The sequence below is a fragment of the Peromyscus maniculatus genome, chromosome 2 (genome assembly GCF_049852395.1).
Source record: "Peromyscus maniculatus bairdii isolate BWxNUB_F1_BW_parent chromosome 2, HU_Pman_BW_mat_3.1, whole genome shotgun sequence".
NCBI classification, from domain to species: domain Eukaryota; kingdom Metazoa; phylum Chordata; class Mammalia; order Rodentia; family Cricetidae; genus Peromyscus; species Peromyscus maniculatus.
This window is the reverse complement of record NC_134853.1, coordinates 41,426,551-41,433,643: the sequence shown is the minus strand read 5'-3', so window position 1 is coordinate 41,433,643 and position 7,093 is coordinate 41,426,551.

Sequence of the window (7,093 nt, the reverse complement as noted above, 5' to 3'; positions counted from 1 at the left end):
TGTGGTCCTTGTCCCCTGATAGTATTATTACAATCCCTATAAAATCATTATTGTGGGGCCCCATCTTATATTAGAGACATCAAATGTTGCTGTTATGAATGATTATGGGTCACTGCTAAAAATTTAAACATTTTAAATGTCATATACAGAATTGTCTTATAAATTTAGAGCTAATATTTATTTCTATGAAAAATTTTAAGTAGTTAAAAATAAAACCAAAGGATTATGAGATCATTGGCAATAGAAAAGTTCCTAAATTTTGGTTTACCCACCCAATTCCATGTTCTGTTCCAAATCAGTTGACTTCATCTGATATGAGACAGAGATTTTGGATTTTTCCTTTAACAAACATGCTTGGGTTTAGAGAAAGAGAGAGCCATACCTCAACCCTAAACCCAGCTTTAAATTTTAATTAAATTGGGACTACAAAATGACCATTTGTACACAAACCCACACAAGCACTCACACTACAAATCAATAAATATAACAAAAATTACAAAAACAAGTTCCAAATTTTTAGAGAATTCTTTAGCATTTAAAAAAATACTTTGACCTACACATACATTGAGTATACTTATTTTCCTGATATTTTGTGTGCACTTCTGGATGTACACTGTGGCACATTTGAATAGATTTCTTGTGTAATGTTGGCCATTTCATTTGGTTGTTACAGTTATCAAAGACAAATACTGACATTGTTTTAGTGCTGGGAATGGTCTGACTTACAACACCAGTCTTGGATTTTGAGAGAAGATCTCTTCATTTTGTGATTCCCCCTGCTTCCACCTCCTGTATGCTGCATTTCATCCAGGCATCACCACACTTTGCTTAAAGCATATCTTTCATTGATAGGTGGACAAATCCACCTGTTTTAACAGTAGTTAATTCTGTGCCTGTCTTGCCTTTTAATGTATATAATTCCTATTTTCAGGTCACTTGGACATTATTTTGGAGTATGAATGTGGCATGGAGAAGAGTTGACTTACTTTGAGAAGCAACACAGTGTCTTCTTGTTTCATAAGGGAAGCTGGGTAGATTTCCCTAACTTTCCCTCTTGGCCCTGAGGAAGACAGTCATTCGAGTTAGACTCCATCCTTTTGATGTGACTGCAGACTTTAGCCTGAGACCAGAGGGAAAATGAGCACTTGCAGTCAAGAAGTGGAGGATAGCAATGCTAGAGCTGGGGCCCTTATGTGGTACTCTGTGTTCCCAGGAAGATCAAGAAGGACCTGGCTTTAAAAATTCAAAATAATGGCAGGAGACAGCTCAGTGGTTAGTGCTTGCTGCTCTTTCACATGGCCAGGGTTTCATTCCCAGCACTCATGTCTGCAGGTCACAGTCCTGTAACTTCAGCACTGTAGGAATCATCACATTCTTTTGGCTTCATAGGCACCTGCACACACATGTGCACACACACACACACACACACACACACACACACACACACACACACACAAACACACACACACACCACCAACAACAACAATAATAAAGTAAAATTTTGAAAAATTCAAAATAAGCTAGTCAAAGTGGTATATGTGGAATTTAAGGCCTATCTGTAAGTAAATAAACAAATAAAAACATACCACTGTATAATGACTCTGACCTAGGCATTATCTATGCTACAAGCTGCATTATTTTAATTTGGCTTTTAAAAAAGAACTAATGATTGCTTTGAGCAATATGTCTTTTGGGGGGATGAAGTATTCTTCCCCAAAGACCCGCACTGAACACTTGGTCAAGTTTCTAGAATTTCACCAAGTCCCACCTAGATGGAAGATAGGTCCCTTCGAACAGTCATTGAGCGCTATACTTTTTTTTCCAGATGCCTATCCCTCTCTGTTTCCTGTCTGCTGTCATGAGCAGCTCCTGCCTTGTGTGTGCCCTCATTACCATGGCTTTCTGCTGGACTACAGATCCAGAATCAACAGCCAAGGAATCTGGACTGAACTCTCTGAAGTTAGGCACTAGAACAGATAATTCACCCTTTGAGCTGTTTTGTTTTGGCATTTGGTTACAATAATATAAAGCTAATCAAAACAGCTTAGATTAACCTCTTTGAGCTTCAGCAAACTTATATGGGAAAACACACAGAAAGATCTTATTTCATGTTGAAAAAAATGCAAACCTGGATCACAGGTTGGTGGGGTCCTTGACATGTTGGGAAAATAACTTGTAAACTGGAGAAACAGTCCAAGGGGATGTGGCTTCTAAAGGAATGAGCAGCCCAGCCAAGGTCTGTCAGAGACACAGTACAGCTATTCATCTTCTAAAATCCTAAGCAATTGAGATGGGCAACAATCAAGAAAGGGGCCAAAGAAGAGCTCTAGAAAAGAGAACAGAGGGAAAACGAGGGTGTGCCTGCCTGAGTAGTCCCAAGAAAGCATGCCCCAGGACAGATGGCTTTTCCAACTGGCTGTCACAACCATCTATCCTTTGCTCTTTTTTCTTGCTTTCCAGGCAACTCCCACTCCTTTAAAATAACATTTTCATTATTTCCTTGAGAACTGCATAAAAATGCAGTTTGATCATATTCCCTTCAACATCAAGATCTACTCCCACCTACCATTTTCCTATCAATTCAACTTCCTGTCATTTACATTTTTAAAAAATTTATGGAGTCATCTAGGCATGGTAGTACACATCTTTAATCCCAGCACTCAGGAGGCAGAGGCAGGCAGATATACATAGTGAGTTCTGGAACAGCCAGGGCTATGTAAAGAGATCTAGTCATAAACAAACAAGCAAACAAAAACTTGTGGAATACAATTTCTGCTGCCCTGAGTGTAGGGCCTGTCCTGAAAGGTGTTCAGATTCACAGGGGTTATACCCTTTGAGAAAACTGATTTCTTTTCTAAGGAGCTACTAATTGCCAATAACTCTTCAGCTAGTGGGAATTTCCTGCCCACCTTCCTAATCTGTAGATATAACTGTCTTATTAAATAAGAAACACAGAGCCAATGCAAAGATGAAAGACCAAGAGGTCAGAGCGATAGCTAAGAGCTAAAAGCCTTACCCTTCACTGCTGCTGCTGTCCTCCTCAGCAAGAGACCTCCTTCCTGTTTGTTTGTCCTTTTTATTGACTTTCTATTCTGCCTTCTCATTGGTTGTAAACCCAACCACATGACCTCCTTGTCACTGCCTGTCTGTACAGACCTCCAGGTCCTCTATAGTTGGTATTGAGATTAAAGGCATGTGTCTCCATGCTGGCTGTATCCTTGAGCACACAGAGATCTGCCTAGCTCTGCCTTCCAAGTGCTGGGATTAAAGGCGTGCACCACCACCACCCAGCTTCTGCTATGGCTTGCTATTATCTCTGACCCCAGGCAACTTTATTTATTAACATACAAATAAAATCACATTTCAGTACAAATAAAATATCACCATACTAATCCATTCTGGAACTTTGTGTGAATTCACATGTGCCAATGGCCATGTTGTGTCTATGAAACACCATTTGCTTGTAGTTATCTATCACCCCTGACTCTTACAATCTTTCTGCCATCTCTTCTTCAATGATCCCTTGGCCTTGTTGTGGAGAAGTGTGATATAAATGTCTCATTTAGGGCTGAAGACTCTGAAGTCTCTTATTCTTTGCAAAATAAGTAGTTGTTTCTGAGTTAATTGTAATTTACTGTAAGATTAAGGTTCTCTGATGAAGGCTGAGGATTGTATTAATTTATGGGCATAGTGATGCCATCAGAAGTTGTTACAATCTTATCTCTATTTAACAGAATAATAGCAGTGGGTTCTCCCCTAGGCCTAGATCTATCTAGCCACAGGTTCTTGGCATCAATACCAATACTAGGTGTTGGTTCCATCTCATGGAGTGGGTGTTAAGTCCAATAAAAAAATATTTGGTTACTCTTAAATTCTCCATGCCATCAATGGAAATATCTTGACAGGATACTCATTCTTGTAGCTCACAGTCAACATGGGGTAGGATTAATAAGTACTTTTCTAGTACTGTGCAATACACTTCCCAGCACCATGAAAGCTAGAAGTTAAGAAGGAAGCTCTAAGTCAGTGCTACCCTAATTTCTCCATGTTCTATGACTCAACATGTGGTGTCTTCAGCAACAGAAGAGTTGGAGAGTAACTAAGGGCAATTAGACAACTTTTTCATAATTCTGATTTCCAGCAGAGATAAAGAATTCATTAATATTTTTCTCTTGGTAACCTTATTACAACAAGTAAATCTTTTTGGTCTGGTGTGTATTTATGAAAAAATATGACAAAATTAATATTGATTCATGAAAGTGTTTCAGGAAACTGGCCATATTTGTAGGCTACAATAGCACTTTCCATTAAAGTGATGACTATTTCAGGTTGAGATGATTTCTCATGTTTGTTTTGAGAATAGAACCATTTCCTTTCAACATGTTATATACAGTCTCATCACGTTTAACCTAAAATGTCCTCAGTATGAAGTTTTGAACCCTTGGTCCCAGCTATCTGGGGAGGTTCTGAAGACTATGGGAGGTGGAAACCAGATGAAGGCAGTAGGTCATTGGAGGACATTTTCAGGGATATGCTGTCCCCCCAGCCCCTGCCCCCCCTGCCCATTTCATGTCTCACTGCTTCTTGGTCAGCCTAATGTGAGCTTTTGCCTTCATGATATGAGTTTCTGCTGCCACAAAGTCAGGAGTCAAGAGTTCTTAACTTGCTTTGGTCAGGCATTCTGTTACAGCAGTGCAAAGGTTAATAAACCCTACCTAGCTTTGGATGTTCTGGCCTAAGAACTGTTGCTAGCTTATGATGTGAGATTTTAATAGTCTCAGCTAGACTGACTTTTGTCACTGTGAGGGGTATGTATGTTTCTAGTCAGCACAGGTTAGTGTGAAGATCTGCTTGCAAACCAGGATCTAGAACTGAGAGACGACCTGCTACTCCCAGCCCAGTGGCCTTATCAGGACTGGAGTGATGCTCAAACCCACAGTGCATTTCTGTTCTTATTTAGAAGGACATTGTTACTTCTAGTACATCTTACTGTATTTTCTGCTTATTATTATTTTTTGTTTTTACATCTCAATCAAAGTTTCCCCTCCCTCTGCTCTTCCCAGTACCCCCCTTCCACCCTCCCTCCATTCCTCCTCCATTGTTTGTCTTCAGATACAGGCAGGCATCTCATGAATATTAGCCAGCCATGGTATATCAAATCTCACTATATTTTCAAATATGTCCATTTCTTTCATGACTGTAAGGCAAGCCCTCTTCTGGAAGTTTTCAGATAAAATGACCACCATCAAGATCCACAGGAAGCTGCTCTCACCCCCTTTGACTGAGGCTAAATGGGAACACTCATGAAAATGTGGTACATCTGTGAAATATCTATTAAGTAGATGATGGCAGAAGGGAAAAGTATAGATTTCTATTAGGAAACTCAAACCTGCTTTAAAGGCAGAAAGATGCCTTCAGAAGCTGTACTGAAAGATGTTGCATATGGAGAAAAACATGTAATCCATGGTGACAGAATATGATGAGAATGTAGACAGTTTATGCTTGTGAGACAGGCTATACATTTTCGGAGGACCTGTAGTTAAGAACATAAGCATTCATGTTCATCTCCTGGGCTAGTTAAGGTCACATTCACTTGAAAAGCAGAATTCCAGAGAGATTACAAGTACACCAACAACACGAACTCTCCAGCTCTACTGGAATTGGATGATGGAATTTCTAAAGCAGTTAAGAAGGAGGATTACAACATCATATCGAGATCAGATTGTCAGAAGCATCTTCTTTTTTTAGGTACCACAAAACCAGAGTTCTGAAATATATCTTAACATTTGTAAAACAAAACAAAACGAAAAACTGTTAAGAGCTATGGGAAGCACTCCTAAAATGGTCAAAATGAAGTCGAGTGCAACTTCAAGGAATAACAGTGCACTGACTTAAGTGATGATGTGCGAGAAAAAATTCAGCACAGTGTTTCCATGGGGCATAATCTCTCCCTATCAAGGCAGCCCTGAGCTGCACTCTAATGGGACATATGCCTGTTACTGCTTAGATTGGAGGTTAAATGAAAGGTAAAACCTGGAGGGTGGCCACCTTTTCTTAACATTGGAAACACCATTGCTAGCAAGCTTTAAGGCAGGAATGAAAGAAACAGACAGGTATTGCTACTCTAAGCGGCTGCCAAGTCTGAGACACCCAAGAAGTATGTAAACTACATAGCTTGCAGCTGTTTCATCTCTTTGCCACTATGTTAAGAACTGCTTGAAATAATTTCCTTCTCATCCATAAAGATTATAAATTGTACTACTTAAAAAGTTTGGCTAAAGACAATGTAGTGAGAGTATGACGAACTTAAGAGCTACTGATAAGTAGGCATTAATAAGTTGTGCATCTTAGTTTTGAATAATCAAGACAGGTAAATTTATGAAGATTAAGCATTACCAACTTTGGTTGGCATTAGTCCACATTCATTCATATGATTTTTGCTCTTGTGGTGCTGAAGACCAACCCAACTAAGCAGTCTAAGATGTATCCCCAGCCTGCATGTTTTTAAAAGTCCAAGGATATCTGTCTAAATCTTAAAAGGACAACAGCTATTTCACGCCCAATTTTTTTTAAATGAATGTAATTTTACAACTCTCCCCTCCCCCAAGCATGTTAACTCTGTGTTGAGTCCAAGTTTGACCCAAAGAATGTGGTAGAAACCTCTGCCTTTGTTGTCACTCTTACCAGAATGCTGTTGTCTCTTTGTAAGCATCAGTTCTTGAAAGGGCTACATAAGGCATTCCTAAGTCTAATCTGTGAAGACACCACCGTATAGACTACTCCGCCCCACCCATCAATACACTTCTGCTGTCAAATGTGCAAATAAATTTTGTTCTTAGACCCCAAATTGTTAAAACGATCAGTTACACAACACATAGAAGTTCCAACAGAAAGATCCAGATGAAACAAAAAACCCCAGAACATACTGTTGTAATAGAGAACAGACTAATAGTAGAGGTTAAAAAGGTAGAGAAAATGCTGTTGAAGACTGCAAATGTGGAGGCTTATGTCAAAAAACAGCTAAAACAATTTGCCACACTAGCAAAATTGCCATGCTTGCTGAGGTTGCCAGGCTATGTTCAATGTATGTCAG